At 40.1% G+C, this 21245-nt stretch overlaps 1 pseudogene; it reads left to right on the top strand.

The window, feature by feature from the left end:
- Window positions 1-21245, top strand: part of LOC115652688 — a 96740-nt pseudogene that overhangs the window by 59008 nt on the left and 16487 nt on the right.

The raw sequence follows: 21245 nt of genomic DNA on the forward strand, positions 1-21245 counted from the left end.
TCTGGGAGTATGGGTGAAGGTATGTTGGAGCACAGGGGTATTCTCTTCAGTCTTTCCTGTCAAAGGTAGGGGACCGAGCAGAGACAAGTGCATCATGGAGGTGAATATCTGGCTGCAAAGATGATATCACCAGGATGGCTTTGACTTCCTTGACCACAGGATGCTATTCCAGGAAGGACTTTTAGGCAGAGATGGCGTTCACCTTCCTAGGAGGGGAAATACCCTATTTGGACACAAACTGGCTAACCTAGTGAGGAGGGCTTTAAACTAGGTTCGACGGGGACAGTGAGCAAAGACCACAAGTAAGTGGAGAACATGGAGACCTGGGAGATGGGTCAGAAATAGGAGGGAACGTGGGCTATAATGGCAGAGAGAAAGGAGGGTCAGGGCAAAACTGGGAGGTAAGATCAAATCAATATCTTAGATGCCTATATACAATGGTAGAAGTATGTGTAATAACAGGAAGAACTGGAAGTGCTAATAAATAATACAACTATGACATTGTTGGCATCACCAAAACTTGGTGGGATAATACCACACGATTGGAATGTTGGTATGGATGGGTACAGCTTGCTCAGGAAGGATAGACGGGGAAGAAGGGAGGAGGTGTTGCCTTATATATTAATAATGTTATACACTTGGACTGAGATGGAGATGGACATAGGAGACGAAGTGTGAGAGTCTCTGAGTTAGGCTAAAAGGGGTAAAAATCAAGGGTATGTCATGCTAGGAGTCCTACTACAGGCCACCTAACAGGTGTAAGAGGTAGATGAGACGTTTTTTAAACAACTAACAAAATCATCCAAAGCCCAGGATTTGGTAGTGATGGGAGACTTCAACTATCCAGATATATGTTGGGAAAATAACACAGAGGGGCACAGACTATCCAATAACATCTTGTTCTACATTGCAGACAACTTTTTAGGTTGAAAAGCTAATGGGGGGAAGCTCTTCTAGATTTGATTTTAACAATGGGAGGAACTCATTGAGAATTTGAAAGTGGAAGGCAGCTTGGGTGAAGTGATCATGAAATCATAGAGTTCACAATTCTAAGGAAGGGTAGAAGGGAAGTACAGCAAAATAGATATAATGGATTTTGGGAAGGCAGATTTTGATAAACTTAGAAAGCTGATAGGTAAGGTCCATGGGAATCCAAAACTGAGGGGAAAAACAACTGAGGAGAGCTGCAGTATTTCAGAGGGACACTATTAAGGGCCCAAAAGTAAGCTATTCCACTGGCTAGGAAAGATAGAAAATGTGGCAAAAAACCACCTTGGCTTAACCATGAGCATCTTGCATGATCTAAAAAATAAAAAGGAGTCATATAAATAATGGAAAACTAGGACAAATTTAAAAAGGATGAATATAAGCAAACAACACAGGAATGCAGGGGCAAGATTAGAAAGGCAAAAGGCACAGAATGAGCTTAAACTAGCTACAGGAATAAATGGAAACAAGAAGACTTTTTATCAATGCTTTAGAAGCAAGAGGAAGACCAAGGACAGTGTAGGCCCACCGCTCAGTGAGGAAGGAGAAACAGTAACAGGAAACTTGGAAATGACAGAGATGCTTAATGACTTCTTTGTTTCGGTCTTCACCAAGAAGTCTGAAGGAATGCCTAACATATGTGAATGCTAATGGGAAGGCGGGTACGTTTAGAAGATGAAATAAAAAAGAACAAGTTAAAAATGACTTAGAAAGTTAGATGCCTGCAAGTCACCAGGCCTGATGAAATGCATCCTAGAATACTCAAGCAGCTAACAGACGGAGATATCTGAGCCTCTAGCTATTATCTTTGGAAAATCATTGGACACAGGAGAGAATGCAGAAGACTGGAAAGGGCAAATTAGTGCCTGTCTATAAAAAGGGAACTAAAAACAACCAGGAAACTACAGACTAGTTAGTTTAACTTCTGTGCCAAGGAAGATAATGGAGCAAGTAATTAAGGAAATAATCTGCAAACACTTGAAAGGTGGTAAGGTGATAGGGAATAGCTGGCATGGATTTGTAAAGATAAATCATGTTAAACCAATCTGATAGCTTTCTTTGATCGGATGACAGTCATGCGAATAAGGGAGAAGCAGTGGATGTGGTATACCTAGACTTTAGTAAGGCATTTGATATGGTCTCACATGATATTCTTATCAATAAACTAGGAAAATACAATTTAGATGGAGCTACTATAAGTGGGCGCATAACTGGCTGGATAACCGTACTCAGAGAGTAGTTATTAATGGTTGTCAATCTGCTGGAAAGGTATAACAGTGGGGTTCTACAGTGGTCCTGTTTTGGGACCTGCTCTGTTCAATATCTTCAGCAATGACTTAGATATTGGCATAGAAGGTATGCTTATTAAGTTTGCAGATGATACCAAACTGGGAGGGATTGCAACTGCTTTGGAGGATAGGGTCATCATTCAAAATGCTCTGGATACATTGGAGAAATGGTCTGAGGTGAACAGGATGAAGTTTAGTAAAGACAAATGTAAAGTGCACCATTTAGGAAGGAACAATTAGTTTCACACATACAGAATGGGAAGAGACTGTCTAGGAAGGAGTATGGTAGAAAGGGATCTAGGGGTTATAGTGGACCACAAGCTAAATATGAATCAACAGTGTGATGCTGTTGCAAAAAAAGCAAACATGATTTTGGGATGCATTAACAGGTGTGTTGTGAAAAGACATGAGAAGTCATTCTTCTGCTCTACTCTGTGCTGGTTAGGCCTCAACTGGAGTATTGTGTCCATTTCTGAGCACCACATTTCAAGAAAGATGTGGAGAAATTGGAGAGGGGGTCCAGAGAAGAGCAACAAGAATGATTAAAGGTCTTGAGAACATGACCTATGAAGAAAGGCTGAAAGAGCAGGCCGCAGAATCTCACCCATTCACTTCAGTAACAAACCCCTAATCTATGTCTGAATTACTGAAGTCCTCAAATTGTGGTTTGAAGACCTCAAGCTGCAGAGAATCCTCCAGCAAGTGACCCATGCCCCATGCTGCAGAGCAAGGTGAAAAACCTCCAGGGCCTCTGCCAATCTGCCCTGGAGGAAAATTCCTTCCCAACCCCAAATATGGTGATCAGTTAAACCCTGAGCATGTGGACAAGACTCACCAGCCAGCACCCAGGAAAGAATTCTCTGTGACATGATAGCAGTTTTCTGGTATCTAAAGGGGAGAAAACTTGTTCATCTTAGCCTCTAAGGATAGAACAAGAAGCAATGGGCTTAAACTGCAGCAAGGTCGGACATTAGGAAAAAGTTGCTAACTGTCAAGGTGGTTAAACACTGGAATAAGCTGCTTAGGGAGGTTGTGGAATCTCCATCTCTGGAGACATTTAAGAGTAGATTAGATAAATGTCTATCAGGGATGATGTAGACAGTATTAGGTCCTGCCATGAGGGCAGGTGACTGAGTTCAATGACCTCTCAAGATCCCTTCCAGCCCTAGAATCTATGAAAGAGGTGAGCATATGTGATTTTTGATTATGTGAGAGAGACCTATTTGAAATGTTGTAACGTTGATCGGGTTTTTGTCTTCATATAAAGCCTTTCAGGAAGATCCCCTTTTTAGTTAAACACAGAATTTTTGAATCCAATAATTTATGTCCGGTGCTATACAGGTCAGCCTAGATGATCTAATGCAATCCTTTCCAGGCTACTGTACTCCATTCAAGAGCCTGACTTGACATGCATACCCCAAGTTTCACCTCACTTTAAAACTCAGACTTTGGCTTCAGCCCTGCATGGCAGGCCTCAGGCTTTGACTTTCTGCCCTTGGCCCCAGCAACTTTAACTCTGGCCCTTGCAACCCCATTAAAACAAACTAGCCCACAATCTTAGAACTGCTGATATAGTATGTAGAACAGTATAAACAAGTCTGCATGAAATTTTAGTTTGTACTGACTTCGCTAGTGCTTTTTATGTAGACTGTGGTAAAACTAGGCAAACAATTAGATGAGTAGATATCCTACCTAGAAGACCTCTACATACTCTGAGAGGTACACATACCCCTAGTTGAGAAGCACTGATCTAATGGTCCCTCTTGGCCTTCAGTTTTTTTCATCTACTTTGCATAAGAGTATATTCTTTTGGAATCCCTTTTCTAGATTACTGTATCAATGCTAAGCGCTAACCTGTGGCAGTGTTAAAGGGAAGCATGACCATGGGATAATGTGCACTCCTGGGGAACACAAGGAGGGGCAGTTTGAGGGTCTCCTATCATGCTTTGATCCTTATGTGCTCTCCATTCCCACACCTTCATTAGGGTCACTAACGATCTGTCTCCAAGGCAGTGCCTCAAGATACAAATGATGTAGCAGCCAAAATTGGAAAGTGATTAAATATACCCTTAGCTGTCTTGTTCCACCAATTCAAAGAATTCCCCACACATTTCACAGTTGTGTGGCTTGAGGAATGAAATTCAGTGGTTTTTTTATTATTATTATTGTTTATTATTATTTTTCTTGCAATCTCCCTTAGCCTTGTTGTAGAATACTGTGGTACCAATAAAGTCATTTAGGTAGCTTGCTCATTTTCAAAACCTGTGCAGTTAAATTATTTTTACAGCTTTTAAATTGGATGTTTTGGAAACAGTTTTATAATTTCTGCTGAAGTTAGAACAGAAAGGCAACACTTGATATTTTCCTGCTTTCATTTCTAAGTAGAAAGTCTGTTTAAATGGTCAGGTTGTGGTTTATTAATGTAAATTACTTTGTATATTCTGTTTTGAGACCAGCAATGGAATTATCTGGTGAAAAAAGCTCTGTAGATTAATCTTGATTAAAACAGTGATGGATAAAAATGCTCTGGGTGATTGTAATATGATGATGCAAATATTATCTACATGAGAAATCTTAGCTAGGATGAAGCTCAAAGTCCTTTCCTTGTGATTTCTTCATTGTCATTTATTTATTAAGAAAATATGCTTCTGTTTTATTGCCATGAAATGGATTGAGTAGAACAAGGTCTTTCTCAGCAGTGTAAGACTCGTAGCGGCTGCAGCTGCACACAAGTTATGCATGGGGCAAAGCCAGGCAGGCACTGGGGTGGTGATATGGTCCCTGGTCCAAGATGATGACAGTGACTGGGAAAACTAGAACTCTTGACTTCTGCCCACTCGCAGCAGTATATTTAAATTGGAAGTTTGATCACACGACCCCAGAACGTCCCAGTTATTCTCTGTGAAGCAGATACAGATACTGGTAAATTTTCGGTAGCAAATATGATCTATCTCCTACCTATTCCTTTAATTTTCTGTTATCAGTGTTGATGTAATGAAAAGCTAAAATAAAACTATATTGATCAAGAGATGGATTTTTTTATGCTTGGAAATTTGTTAAAGTATGCTTACTAATCTGGACTTTGTTGCAACCTTTACTCACTGTGTAGCTTAATTGAAGTTAATAGAACTATTCACATGAGATAGGGCTCAGATGAATAAAATGTACACCATATAGCCTCTCTTTTGTAACAAATAAAGGTATGAATGTAGGTACCTTAAGAATTAAAATTAAAATATTTTTAAGGGAGATTTTTACATGGGCAGTATAACATTTTCACCTGGATTCTGTTGTAAACTTTATTTCATAGGCAGTGCTTGAAACTCAATTTCACTTTCAGTCTGATATTTTAAGATAAGTTCTATCACACAGGCAAAATAACATGAAATCATGTATACCTTTATTTACCTTTCAGTCAAGATTTCACATCTACTATATTTGCTTTCTATATTTACCATATTAATACTATGACAAAAAGCTAGAGAGATCACACAGTTTTATATGATCTTCAAGTAGTGCTTTCTTTTTCTGAGGAGTTCATACTTTTTCATTGATTGCTTGATCTGAGAATTTTCTCTTAAAATTATGATACAATAATCAGTTCTGAAATTGAAATCCAGCACATTAACAGATAAACAAAAGCAACAAAAGCCCTCCTCCCCCAAACCAACCAACCAACCAAAACCAAACAAATAAAAACCACACACACCAACCAACAACTCCTGAACACTGTGTGACATTTTGGGAGGACATTCTCAATTGTTCACATCACCAATGCCAAGGAAATCCACAAGGAGATGGTTAAAATGACTGTACATCTGCTTTGTATTTCAAGAGTGTCACAAAACAGTCAGGGTCTAGCCCACATATATGGTAATTGGCTAATAATGATAAAGCATCATGTAATAAATATTATACAAGAAAAATAAATTGAAACTGAAGCAATGAAATTTACAAGTTTCACTCTAAATTATGGAAACTATTTTAAGAAACTACAGGTGATTTTTTTGTGTTTGCCATGTATTAAATGTTTGACCCTTAGCTCACGTAATGCATCCTGATCAGGGCCGGCGCTTCCATTTAGGTGGCCTAGGCAATCGCCTAGGGTGCCAGGATTATTGGTGAGCGGCGTTTTGCCGGAGGGGGCGGCAGGCAGCTCTGGTGGACCTACTACGGTCGTGCCTGCGGAGGGTCCCCTGATCCGTGGCTCTGGTGGAGCTGCCGCAGTTGTGCCTGCGGACAGTCGGCTGGTCGCTCGGCTCCGGTGGACCTCCCGCAGGCACCACTGCTGCAGCTCCACCAGAGCCGCGGAGCAGCCGACTATCCGCAGCCACAACTGCAGCAGCTCCACCAGAGCCCCGGGACCAGCGCGTGGGGCGGCGAAATTGCCGTGTGCCTAGGGCACTAAAACCCCTAGCGCCGGTCCTGATCCTGATGCCCTTACTTCTATGTTTATCTACTCTGACATTAAGGCCAAAAAGTGACTGGCCAGTGAATGTGCCAGTGTGAATGTGCCAGTCAAGGAGTGGGGAAGGATTTGCCAGTGAAAATTCAGAAGATTGATATTATTCCTAGTAAATAGTTATTGTAAGCCCCATTTTACAGATGGAGAAAACTAAAGATCTTAGAGAATATGTACTTTTCAGTGCTGCATTCTTCTAGTTGTTTAGGCATAGGTCTGGGACTCAGGAGATCCAGGTTCTGATCCTAGATCTTTTACTGACTTGCTCTAGAATTCTAACCATGACACTTATCCCTTCTCATACTTAGTTGTCTTATCTGTAAAATGGGGCAAATATCATAATAGTAAATCTAATAGACTTTGCAAGATCAGGCAAATGGGTTCTAGAGAGGACCTGAGGTTGATGTGTTGTTTTGGCCCAACTATAGCTGGAGAAGACACCATCAAATTATAGCACCTTGATAGAGCTGGATTAATTTTTTTGTATCATTTTTTCAGCCAGCTCTGTTTACAAACTCCTTTTACCCAGCTTTCCTCACGCAGTCCAGGAGACCTTGTACTATTCTATTGGTCTCATTTCTTCCAAGTCTATAACAAAATATTCAAATCATCTTCACTTGTGAGCCATATAGAATGTCAAGCTGCAAAATTAAAAAATAAATTCACTGGAGTCTCGGCCTCTACCTGCCTGAACCGGAGAAAAGATTTCAAAATACAAAAGGCAAATGAGAGTTTTAGGTCTGAAAATTGTCAGGCTGTAACTGATACTTTGAGAGGGAGACATGTCACTTATCTTTAGATAAACAACTTTCTGACTTGCCCAGTGAAGCAACAATTGTTAGGTTCTTATAAATGTCTCATCCTTTTAAAAGTGGTGTTCAAGTATTTGCCTAAATAATTTCCCAAGTAAATGAATTCCAAAGGTTAATTGGACACTATAAAATACTTATTCCATTATAGTCATATTATTTTCCCCACTCACTCTTGCGTTCGGACAGAGTGCATATGGGAGCTCAGTTGCCTTTTCCTATGCCATTTATTGTTTTGTATATCCTTTTCATGTTCCTGCTTTCTCTTTGCAGCAGGGTAACTCATAGGAGCATTTTTTCATCTCTCTCCTACCCCATGCCGTTAATCATTTTATTTTTCCATCTCTGGAACTTTTCTATTTCAGCTACTGTTTGCCCATATCCCATTACAGACATAGGTGAAATAGAAAAAGCTAAGAGATGAAAAAATAAAATGATCTTTCAGGTGTGATGAACAAAATTGAATGCTGTTTCAAAGGTGAGCAAGGATCATTGATTTATACTATCTCACCCTTTATTAACCCACAGAAACACACTATTAGCCTGCTTCCCTACAATGGAGCAGTGATCTCACTGAGTTTTCAGCAGTGATTCCTAGATCCATAACCTAGAAGTTTCACCTAATGTATGTGAAAAGTTCAAATTGTTTTTTCAATATGAATTAATTTGCTCTTATTGTCACTGGACAAAATTACAGCAGATTTAATACAGAGAGCCCTTTTTATGAAATCCTTTTAAGATTCCTCATAATCCTGAAATTTGCACTAACCTGAATAAAGCAATGTCACCAGCACATTTCATCACCTCACCACCAAATTTATCTTTCAGGTTATTAATAAATATATTGAATAACATTTGCCTCACTGCTAATCTCTGAAGTAAGCCACATGTGATGTCATTATTAAAGAGGGAAAGATATTTATTTCTACTCTTGGATTCCTGTGTCCCCAGTGATTTAGCTGTGACTGTAACATTAGAAAAATTTTAATGAAATATATGAAATTATTTCAAGGGAAGAATCTGAGTAGCCAGGTTTATCTAATGGAGACGTGGTTGGAGACCTTTTTTGGGTGGTGAAACGGAGTTTATACAGAAGAGGTACAGGGGACAGAGCAGTTTCATGAACTAATCTATTTTCTTTGCCTGTGTCATAGACAGATAGTAAGAGTTAATAGAACAGAAGTGCTTCATATCTCTTTGCCTGAAAAGAGTTAACAAGAACAGTGAGCCTGGCTGTCACCTGATCAGAGGGCCAATCAGAGGACAGGATACTTTCAAATCTTGAGGGAGGGAAGTTTTTGTGTGTGCTGTTAGTTTTGGTTGTTGTTCACTCTGGGGGCTCAGAGGGACAACACGTGCAACCAGGTTTTTCTCCAGTCTCCCTGACACAGATTCTTATAGATCTAGAATAGTAAGTACTAGGCAGATAAAGCAAGTTAGGCTTATGTTTGCTTTCTTTATTTGCAAATGTGTATATGGCTGAAAGGAGTTCAAATTGGTATTTTGCTGAAAAGATTTGAATTTGTTCTCGTATACTTAGGCTTGGAGGGTATTCCCAGTGTCTATAGCTGAAAGACCCTGTATTTATTCCATTTTAAATTTACAAAGATAATTTTTACTGTTTTTCTCTCTTAAAAGTTTCTTGTTTAAGAACCTGATTGTTTTTTTTTTTTTATTCTGGTAAGACCCCAGGGGACTGGGTCTGGATTCACCAGGGAATTGGTGGGGAGAAAGGAAGGAAGGGGGAGAGAGAGGCTAATTTCGCTCTGTGTCAGGATTACTTTCTCTCTCAGGAAGAGTCTGGGAGGGGGAAAGAGAAGGAGGGAGGAAGGTGAATTGTCCTCTCTGTTTAAAGATTCAAGGAGTTTTGAATCACAGTGATCTTCCAGGGTAACCCAGGGCGGGGAAGCCTGGGAGAGGCAACGGTGAGGGAAAGGGTTTTCTTTCCTTGTGGTAAGATCCAGAGGGTCTGGGTCTTGGGGATTCCTGGGCAAGGTTTTGGGGGGACCAGAGTGTACCAGGCACTGGAATTCCTGGTTGGTGGCAGTGGTACAGGTTCTAAGCTGGTAATTGAGCTTAGAGGAATTCATGCTGGTACCCATCTTTTGGACACTAAGGTTCAGAGTGGGGAATTGTACCATGACAACCTGGATATAATAACATGATGGCAATATCTACATTTTATTGTGAACACTAATATATTCATGTTAGTATTAAATACATCAAAGGAATAAAGAATCCATAGTCTATATGTTCAGCTTCATAGTGACCATTCCTGTTGTCAGAAGCTCCCTAACAGAACAAGACTGGATTGATTCTGTTCTCACACCAGTTAAAATCAGGAATAACTCCACTAAGTGTAATGGTTTTACACCATTTTACACCAGTGTAAAAATGGTATAAATAAGAGCATGAATCAGGCTGAAGATGTTGCAATAAATTACTCGGAAACTTACATCATCTGTAATATTACTAACACATTTATTTGGTCATAAGCTTTCGTGGGCTAAAACCACTTCATCAGAAGATAGGCAAAGGGTGGGGTAAAGAGACATAACAAACAAGCAGAGTGAACAATGTGATGGATGCCAAACAGCCACACTAGGCCCATGTGAATACCTGCTTACATTACTAGATCCTTAGTTTAAAGAAGATTCAGGTGCTCAGGATCTGATTGCAGCTGTTGGCTCAGGTTACTATGACTCAGGCCTGGTCCACACTACAGCGTTAAATCGATTTAAACAGCATTAAATCGATTTAATGCTGTACCCATCCACACTACAAGGCTCTTTAAATCGATTTTAAGGGCTCTTAAAATCGATTTCTGTACTCCTCCCCAACGAGAGGAGTAACCCTAAAATCAATACTACTATATCGATTTAGGCTTAGTGTAGACGGAAATTGAAGTTATTGGTCTCATTCTTTTACTGAGCTACCCAGAGTGCACCGCTTCGGAAATCGATGGTAGCCTAGGACCATGGACGCACACCACCGAATTAATGTGCCCTAGTGTGGACGCGTAAAATCGATTTTATAAAACCAGTTTTATAAAACCGGTTTTAATAATTTCGATTTTATGCTGTAGTGTAGACGTGGCCTCAGTTCTGTTATCCTTTTCTTTTAAAGAAGGAGAAATTTGCAGTCCTCAGAGCACTGAATACAAAGCATTCGGAAAGCATTTGTTGCTTTCAGACCAGTCATACAAAATGTATATCTTTTTCATATAAAGATTCAGAAATACTCTCGTGTGAACAGATCCTGTACACTACGGATGCTTAGTGCGTCAAGTTTACTCAGCTCTGAGGATCCCAGTAATGAGTGAATGGAATGGGAAATGAGGCAGAGGCTGAAAACAACAGGAGAGGGAAAGTGGTACTAATTATGGGCAGCAAGAATTTTTCCAGTGCTTCAGGTAAGCTGTTTCCACAATCTCTTTATTATATTTTTCGATTTTTTTTAGAAATATCTAGCATTTTTGGTCTTTGCATTACAATATTACACATTGTTGTGTCGGCTATCCCCAGTTCCATAACAATAAATCAGTTATTTGTCTTATTTTACAAGTGAAAGACATACTGAAATGTAATCATGACAAAAGTCAAAGAATTCTCTGAGTAACAAGTTTTTCAGAATTGATTTTAGGGAACTTTTTTTCTAACCACATTTTTGAGGGAAGTGTGTGTGTACTTAAAATGCTTTACTTCTTTTATAGCTCCTAATGAAGAGATGCATTTGTAATATCCAGGCTTTTGAAGAGGTGTTTTTCAGTTTACACCTCAGAATCAGCCCCATTATGTTTTTTTATTATTATTATTATTATTATCAGATTAACTTCTTCACTGTTATTCTCTGCTGAAGCCTTTTGTGGGTGACAGCACTTTGGCAGTTCTTATGGGAGTAAAGTATTAGATACATTGGACAGCACCAGATGTGTCTGCCATACTATACATATGATCCACCTGGATATAGGGGAGTCCCTAGTGAATGTAGAGCAGGCTTCTACATTTTCTTCCTCACAGCTGCCTGAACAAGGGGTGTATCAGAGTGGGTGTTGAGGAGATGTAGTGCTGATGGTCCCTTGGGATAATAGCAAGCTGCCATATTTTGGAGAACCCTCAAGGCTTTCCTAACTTACATTCAAAGCTGAAACCAACAGAGAATTGGGGAATCATCACCTGCCTTAAAGCTCACTTAGTCTGCTGCCCCCTGCAGAGTCTGGAAGCAGCTGAGAATCTAGATCTGCTGTGGGGTTGTTGGGAGTTTGGTTTTATATATCAAACTATATTCTCTTTTATATAGTGATTTATTGGTCTGTCTTGTCATCTAGAAAATCGTATACCTCAAATTCCAATGACAACACAGCTAATGTTTTTATTAGTTCTAATCATTATTTGACCTTTGCAAAAGAGGACTTGGGAATATTGCAGTCAGAGGGTGGCACAAATAAAATTTTTTTATACAAACCCAGAGAAGAGGAAATGGACATTTTGAGGCTGACTTAGAAAGAATGAAGAAGACTGAGGTTGTATAGAGGGCTGACATGTGGATCTTACCGCTCTCAGGGATTCCTGGAGCCCTTGGTTCTGTCAGGAACTGTAACTGTTGAGTAATGATTTTCCCAGAGCCATCTGATAATGGAAGCAAACAAGGGATCTTGAAAGAGTTCAGCTAACTGTTTGCTGTATATTTCAGGAACATGGTATTCCGACTGAGATTTGCTATGTGGTTGCTCCACATGACATTGAGGTCTACCCTGTACAAGTTCAGCTTTACAAGACCTGGAAGAAAGTTGGGGGTATCAAAGTCACGGTACAGAAGAGTGTCTGCATCTGAAACCAGAACAGCACTGTCAAGGTTCCTTCCTTACTCTGAACTTTAGGGTACAGATGTGACGACCTGCATGGACACTTCTAAGCTTAATTACCAGCTTAGATCTGGTATCACTGCCACCACCCCCAAGCACTATCTTTTCCTTTGGATTGTTGTGAGGGACTTCACCAATTCCCTTGTGGACACAGACCCAAACCCCTTGGATCTTAAATCAAGGAGAAATTAACCATCCCCCCTCCTTTTTCCCACCAACTCCTGGTGGATCCAGATCCAACTCCCTTGGATCTTAAAACAAGGAAAAAATCAATCAGGTATTTAAAAAGAAGGCTTTTAATTAAAGAAAAGAAAGGTAAAAGAAAACTCTCTGACCATCTGTCTGTCATGTTCCTTTTGGATCTCCTCAGCCCGGAGTTTGGCTAATTCCAGCTCCTGTAGTATGTTTTTTTTTTCTTTGCTTGACATGTTTCCCTGCTCTGCGTGAGCTATCTTGGTTTGCGAGGTAAAAAACAAACAAACAAACCAACCCACAGATTTTAACTGGACTCCTCAGAATGAGAAGAGACCAGAAAAACTGGTTTGCAACTTGTCTTTTGCAAACTGTTAATTACCCTCCAGCTAAGCCCAGCTGGAAATCCTTTCTAACAAAGCCTTGTTAGAAAAACCTTTATCTGTTTGCCTTCAGGGTATCTCTCCTTCACTGCTTCCCCAGCATCTCAAAGGAGGAAAAAAAACCCTGGCTTTTGGTTCCTAAAAATCCCTTACCATTGTTCACCATGTCAAGGTTCCTTCCCTACTCTGAACTTTAGGGTAGAGATACGGGGACCTGCATGGACACTTCTAAGCTTAATTACCAGCTTAGATCTGGTATCGCTGCCACCACCTCCAAGCACTACCTTTTCCCCTGGGTAGTCTTGAGGGAATTCACCAGTTCCCAGGTGGACACAGACCCAAACCCCTTGGATCTTAAATCAAGGAAAAATTAACCATTCCCCCCTCCTTTCTCCCACCAACTCCTGGTGAATCCAGATCCAACTCCCTTGGATCTCAAAACAAGGAAAAATCAATCAGGTATTTAAAAAGGCTTTTAATTAAAGAAAAGAAAGGTAAAAGAAAACCCTCTGGGAGAGATTAGCATACCAGCTACTCCCACAGACACAGATTCAAAACACAGGATGTTCCCCTGGGCACAAATTTAGTTACACAAAAAAAATACCCAAATACCCAATTTTGATGATTCCCTTAATGGTACCAAGACAAGTTACAAAGAAAATAAACATAAACCTATTTATCCCTTTCTAAAACTTACTACTCTAATAAGAGGCTGGTTCCTTGATCTTTTTCACTCTGGCTGAAACTGAAACTCTAAAAACAAAGGAAAACTTCCCTCCTTCCTTGTGAAACATCTTGTTCCCCATTGGTTCCTCTGGTCAGGTGTCAGCTAGGCTAGGTGAACTTCTTAACCCTTTACAGGTAAAAGAGGTATTAACCCTTAATTATCTGTTTATGACAAGCACAGACAAGGTTTTATCCACAATGGCATCATGGTTAATTATCTCTACATATGTATATAGTTTTTTCACATGTTGACATGTTTTCTTGATTAGAAATTTTTCATTATCTTTTCAGCATTTTCCTGAATCATTAATATTATGGGATGATTGTGCAGTTCTTCTCCCTTTGCTCTATCTTTGCCATGTATCTTTCACATACAGTATGGGAAATAGCCATTTAAAAATAACTTTTGTTATATACAAATGGACATGATTCATTGCACTGAAGGAAACTAAAGTCTGCCTTTCATTGATAGTTAGTGCAAGCTATCTGGCATGGTATAGAGATAGGTATGCACAAGTGACAATGATTTAGTACATACTCTAGGTAGCCTTATGTGGTGGCTCAGACATAAATTAAAAATGCTGCACCCTGGTTGGACCCCCTGAAGTTGGGCAGGGCCCCCCAGAGGATTCACCGATGGGCAGCCTCCGCTGCCAAATTGCCGCCGAAGACCTGGCACTTCGGCGGTAGGTCCCGGGGCGGAAGGACCTCCCGCCATGGGTCTTCGGGGCACTTTGGCAGTGAGTCCCGGAGCAGAAGGACCTCTCCCCTCCAAATTGTTGCCAAAGATATGGAGCGGAAGAAGCTCCGGGGGCCTGAGCCCTGCAAGAGTTTTCCAGGGGCTGAGCCCTGCAAGAGTTTTCCAGGGCCCCCAGAGCGAGTGAAGGACCCCGCTCCAGGGGCCCCGGAAAACTCTCGTGGGTTCTACTGTGGGGCCCAGGGCAAATTGCCCCACTTGCCCCCCCCCGGGTAGTCCCAAAGTTGGCAGTACTGCAAACTGTTCTCCACATTTGGGAATCCTCACTGGTGCAGCTGCCTTTGTGGGTTCAGGAGGTTGCAATTTATACCTTTTTACCTCAAAAGGTGAATCCAGTCCAAATATGCTTAACTACCCATAATGGCTTTTAAATCCCGATTATCCATTTCTTAAAAACACCAGGGGAGAGTTCTGGGGAAATTAGGGATGCTGTTGTAGACTGATTCAGTCCTAAATTTACATGCATTTATAGATTTTCATTGCTATTTCTTCAGGTACTTCCCTAACAAACTTATGATCCGTTCACACATGTGATATCCACAAAGAATACGTTGGTGGTCCAAAAGAACTAGACAGAAGCATCCAGGGAGGGGAACTTTTCTTTCCAATTGTTCTTAACCCAGTAAGTATTTCAGATTTATTTATCTCAGTAATAATTATTAATGGTAATTAAAAATACCACATATGGTGTAGCATACCAGTGAATGATATCAAAGTTAATTCATCTGTGCACCTGGCCTAAGCATCTCTCAGAATGTTAGGATGATACAATGGCAAGCAAATTGCTTTTCAAGGGCTGTGAATCAAGATTGTTTAGGGGTGTTATTTAAACTGGAAGCTGAGGGAAACCTGATATTTACTTAGGAATACTCAGATGAAATGATGAAATCTGCTTGCCACTGCATGAATACAAGTGAAACTGTGTACATTCAGTAATAGGGGATAAATCAGCAATTAAGATTGCACAGGGGAAAGTAGAGGAGGAATTCAGTAAGGTCACATAGTTTCAGCAAAAAGTACAAACATTACAAATACAAATATTAGTTTGTATTTAGATTCAGCTTACAGGGTCCCAAAGTGCTTTATAAACTTCCATAACACCACCATTTCCTGCCAGAGAAGGGACTGAAAGACAAAATGCGGGATCTGCTGAATTACAATACTGCTAAGCCATTATGACAATCAGGCTTGTGTTAACAAGGAATGGAGGAAACACAGTTACAACAGTTTTCATTTTTTCTGAAGGTGATTAAATGCCACCTGAAATATCAAAGATTAAAACAATAACTTAAAGGATTTATACAGTGCTCGTCAAGTGTAATAATTTAAACCAAATAAGATAATCTATTATGGTAATATGCTGGCCTTCCTACTAGAAGCCACATATAGGGGAAAAGTCTGCCACGCAGTGAGTTTTTTAGCCATTCTTCGAGTTCTGGGCAGTTCAGTTTAAGGAGGCCATGGGGGACTGGGAGGAGGAGGAGGGAGTCTCATTCTGGAGTACATTTTACTAATGATCCAAACCAGTTTCCACCTATTGCATGATGGGCACTATAGCATATGCACAGAAAGGACATCTCCCCTTAAATGTTTTATTAGGTATGGTGTCTACTGGAGAGCAGGGCCAGTGCTTTCATTTAGGTGACCTAGGCAGTTTCCTAGGGCACCAGGATTTGGGGGGGTGGCATTTTGCCATCCTGGGTGGCAATTCGGCAGCGGGGGGTCCTTCCATGCTCCGGGGCTTTGGCAATTCGGCTGTGGCAGGTCCTTCACTCGCTCCGGGACCAGCCGATGAAGTGCCCCAAAGACCGGGAGCGCGGAAGGACCCCCCCACAGCAGAATTGCTGCCAACGACCTGGGGCGCGGAAGGACCCCCGCCTAGGGTGCCAAAAACCCTGACGCCACTCCTGCCGGAGAGGACCGTTATCAAGAGTCCAATTTAGGAGTAATAGGATTAAGCACAAGGCCACATGATAGAGTGTATTAAATTAGAATTCAAGTAAGAGGCAGCAATTAGCTGTGCTGCGCCAGGAGCAGGCTACAAAACAAATTGTGACTCAGAGTCACATTCCTCCCTGCTTTCTTATTGTCCTGCAAGAACAGTAAATTCCATCAGTCCTTTTAGTAGCTTAGTTTATTCCTCTGCTTCCTCTCTGCAGCTGTCTACTTCTCTGTGCACCCAGCCAGGGCAGTTCCCATTCTGCATCCCTGCTCCCCTCTCTCCCTGGCCACTTACTCATATTTGGGGACTGTTAGATAAGTTGCACTTGTTCTCCTCCCCAAAGCCAGTCACAATTTGGACAGGACTGAGCAGAGGAGTTAAAGGTGACCTTTTGCCTTCTTACTTCCCGGTGCACCTGAGTACGGGCTATGAACACCTTCAAATTTGTCCATGTATGCACATGCATTCAGTAATGTATTGTTTAAAGGTTAGATAAATCATGTTTTAATCCACTGGCAGTCTGAAAGGGTTAAACTATGAATTACATCTTCAAAAGTTTATTAAATTGGTCAGTGCATTCTAGTTCAGTTGGTTCAAGCATTTACAAATAACTCTGACTGCCTTGCTTTCTGCTGAACTCATTTAGTTTGCATATGTGACACTGAAAAGAGGAACATTTCAGACATTTTAGGTCAGATTCCCCACTTCCATAAGCAGATACAGTAACAACAAAACCCCAGATAAAAACAGCATGTGAAAGGTGCAAAGTTTGGAGGCAGAAAGCAAGAACCCGCATGCATTGTTATACTTGTATCATACCATAGCACCTAGGACCTCCAGTCATGGACCACTGTGCTAGGAGCTGTACAAACACAGAACAGAAAAAAAAAACCCACCTGGACATTTTTATGTGAGGTGATCTAGCAATACCATACAGGAGAGACTGATGAATAGATGGGTAAGAGAGACATATTACATATAGCCTGATTTCTGTTTTCATTTACATCAACACAGAGCAGAGGAGAATTGACTGAAGTCAAAGGGGAATCAGGCCCAGAGAGTTTAAGAACAAAATCTAGATCCTAGAGATTAAAAGGGTCCTTCTCACATAGTAGGACAGGCTTGTAAAGGTCAGTGCACCAATAGAAAAAATAAGTGCATTTTGCAAGAGGTGGAATACCATTATAATGAATGTTCCCTGTTGGAGTACTAAGCAGCTGTGGAATTTTCTCCGTATATTGCTGGAATGAAATGCATTATGATATAAACTAGTATTCTATTTTCTGCAGTGCAGTTTGTCATGGTGCAGTACCTAATAGTCTTCAGTGTAAATGCATTTTATATCCTTGTTTTAAATTAGGAAACCTCTCATATCCCCAAACTTCCTTTTGGTTTTCTTGGAAATGGTAAGTTTTCAAGTTAAATTATTAGTTCATGGTGTTACTAACTACCTTTATTTCTTGGGGCAATGAAGTCATAATTATTGGTTTGCCCAAAATAGCAAGATATACCCAAATTTCTTTCAGTTTAGTATAAGCAGGTGACTAAAAATGCACAGATATGTAGCCTTTCCATTTGTTTAGCCTATACTCATAAGAAAAAATATATGCAACAGTAACCTTTATTCATAAGAAAAAGTATATGTGACAGTTTGGGATAAGAGAAATATTGAAACTCAACAATATTACCCCAGCTTTTTAGGCTTTTTATCATATCAGTCTCATTTCTGAATGGTTTAAGTTAAGTTAAAACTGACTGCATAATAGTCTCCTCCCGCCAGTGTTTGTGTTTATATTAGATTCATTGCTTCTTGCAAGCTTTTACTTACTGTCATATTATATTTTAAGTGTCAATAAAACAGGAGAGTATGAATTATAATGTAATCTTTCTCCTTTTTATATTGTAGCACATTAAATACTTTGACATTATATGTATGAAATATACCAATGTAATACATTGGCATTGATCTGTCTAATTTTGCACAGTATTAACACAGTTTTATTGGAAGAATATGGGTCAAGATGTCCTTAATCTTCATTATGGCTTTGATATTGGTGTATATGTAGGTAGAGCATGACTAATTTATATGTCACTAAACCATACACATGCAAATCCACATTGACAGAAAATTGTCAAGTCTTCTAGTTCAGTGAAGCAGCAATCAGTGAAGTGCTATAGCAAATATTTGGGCCAGGACCAGGCAGAGCCAGTTCCTTGACTTCAGGTTCCTGTGGGCAAATGGGAGAGCAGTATATAACTGGCCTTTCCCTGACAGTGACTTAAACTGGTGAGAGGATTATATGTCGTGAACATGCCATCTCCTACTTAATGCTGCTGTCACAGAGGCACTACTATGCTCACTCCTTTGATGGCAGGCCCACTGTGAGAGGGAAGGGGATCTCCATGGCCTGTTTCAAGAGAAAAAAAATGGAGAGGTCTGTAAGAGAGGCCCCCAATAGTGCTCTTATCAGTGGTGACTAGGACTCATTCTTGCCTCTCTCTACTCATGATGGTAATACAACTGCTGCAGGCAAAATCATGTCCTCAGTTACCCTATACACACAGCAACATTTTCAAATTCTGCTCCCAGTTTCACTTGTGGTGCCCAGTGGGTCTGAAGAACTTGAAGGCAATGAGATTACATTATAGTAACTGATACATGCATACAAAAACTTCGAGTAACTCAATTCCTATGCTTAACAATGAATAAAGAGGAAAATATTTTTCTGGCTTGTTACCAAAATGAGAATTGACCACCGTGTAATGCATATACCTGGCCACATTAATCTTTAGGGGAAAATTGTACTTATGTACGTGAGAGCAGAATTTGTCTTATTGTCTTAATGTATGAAACAAGACGTACTTTTATGGTACGTATTTAAAATGGGAATATTGTCTGCATCATGATACCAGGAAAAAGCTCATACAAAGCAAATTGGTTATGTGCATAGAGAAGTTGTTCTATTGGCAGGTAGTATTCTATGTAAGGAAAAGTGTAAATGTTGATATTCTCTTCAGAACAGTGTGTTAAATCGGTTAAATTATTTCCAGCCATAAATCACATGTGCTGCAATATTCAAGAAGTGGTTTAGGAGGGAGGGGAAAGAATAATTCTTTGTCAGTGAAGTACTGCTATTAGAAGAGGTTGCTAAAGCATATAACAATATAACCATGGGGATCCATTTTTATCATGTGCAGAATACCCAAGATATTTAATAAGTCATTACAAAGATTGATTAATTTAATAAAAATGCAAGCTCCTGTGTAATATTTTATTCAGCTCACTGTAGCTTAAAATTGCATTTTATTTTTATTAGCTATATTACTTAATTATCCTCAAAATTGCTCATTTTGTTTAAATTAAAATATTTTTTTCCAGAGAAATATAATAGGAGTATGTTTTTTTTTTAAATAACACCCAATTATAAAGGCATTTTGAAGTTTGCTATTTTACCATGTACAGGTGCCAAATCAGTGGGCCTGATTCTGCTCTATTACACTGGTTTACAGCTTTGCCACTAGCTCTGAGCAAGGCACAGTGAGTAGCTGCTCTGCCCCAGAAGCAAGTGGAGAATCAGATGCCAACTCAAAGGGGCTCCAGCCCTTGCTCTGGAGTATGGGGAAGAGAGAAGGTTGTCTTCCCTACACCTGTATCACCTGATACATATTATTTCCCCTGGGTTCCCACTCATCTTTGGTGACTGGTATATTGGAACTGGGAGGAGTGGAATCAAGGCTCTTCCAGTTCTCCACTCACCCACCCACCCACCGATGCAGGATGGGGGCTAGCATCCCTGGGGAATTTACTTTCTCTGCTATGATGCAGGGGAGCAAGTGAATGCCTAATGTCTGCTTATTCCCTTGTGTGGGCATGCAGGATGTGTCATACCTGGCCCTAAATCAGGAGTAACCTAATGAAGTCAGTTAAGTTACCCCAGTGTAAAATTGTTATAAGTGAGCACAGAATCAGGCTCACTGTTTTGTACTTTCTCCTAGTATTTTAGTATAGACTCATTGAGGTATATTAACATAAACAGAGATTTTCAGAAACCAAGTTAAGTAAAATCGCTTATGAAGAGTCCCAGATCCTCAGCAGATATAAACTGGCATATCTTTATTACTTCACTACAGCAGCCGAGGATCTCACCTATATCCCTAATACAGTGGGGGAGAAATATATAATATATATATATAATCAGTGATTTTTGAATTTGTTAAGGCAAAATGACTTTAAAAATCAAGCCAGTATATATGAGAGATTAGGGCTAGAAGACACTTCATATATGATTAAAATAATCCCCCTACGTTTCACTTAAATTTTCCTTTGCCTTATTCCTTTTCATGTGTTTATCTAATCCTTTATTAACACTTCAGTTGGTGTAAACAGGAGATTCTCTATACACCAACTGAGGATCTGGCCTTTCTTTTATTCTTGATGCCTTACCACTCAATGCTGTTCCACTGTGAAGTGGCTGTTATGGATTATTACAATTATAAAATTTCATATACTTATGATGTTGTGACCAGGGTCCCAAGGAGTCACACTAAGGTTACTCAATTAGGGTGAACTGCAAAGGATGGGGTAGACAATCCCCAAATCTGGTGGATAGTCCAACACTTAGATTTACCAAGACAGCATAAAACAGCTTCTATAATACTTTACTGGTTACCCAGAAGCTAACAACACAGTTCCCTTAAAGTATCCCAGCTGTAAGCCTCCACCAAAACAAGTCAAATATGATGAGGATTACTGAAAATCTTATTCCTCCTATAAGAAAGTTCTACCAATCTCAAAGGATTGGACACATTGTCTTCCAGGATAGTGAATATTCCA

The sequence above is a fragment of the Gopherus evgoodei genome, chromosome 5 (genome assembly GCF_007399415.2).
Source record: "Gopherus evgoodei ecotype Sinaloan lineage chromosome 5, rGopEvg1_v1.p, whole genome shotgun sequence".
NCBI classification, from domain to species: Eukaryota; Metazoa; Chordata; order Testudines; family Testudinidae; genus Gopherus; species Gopherus evgoodei.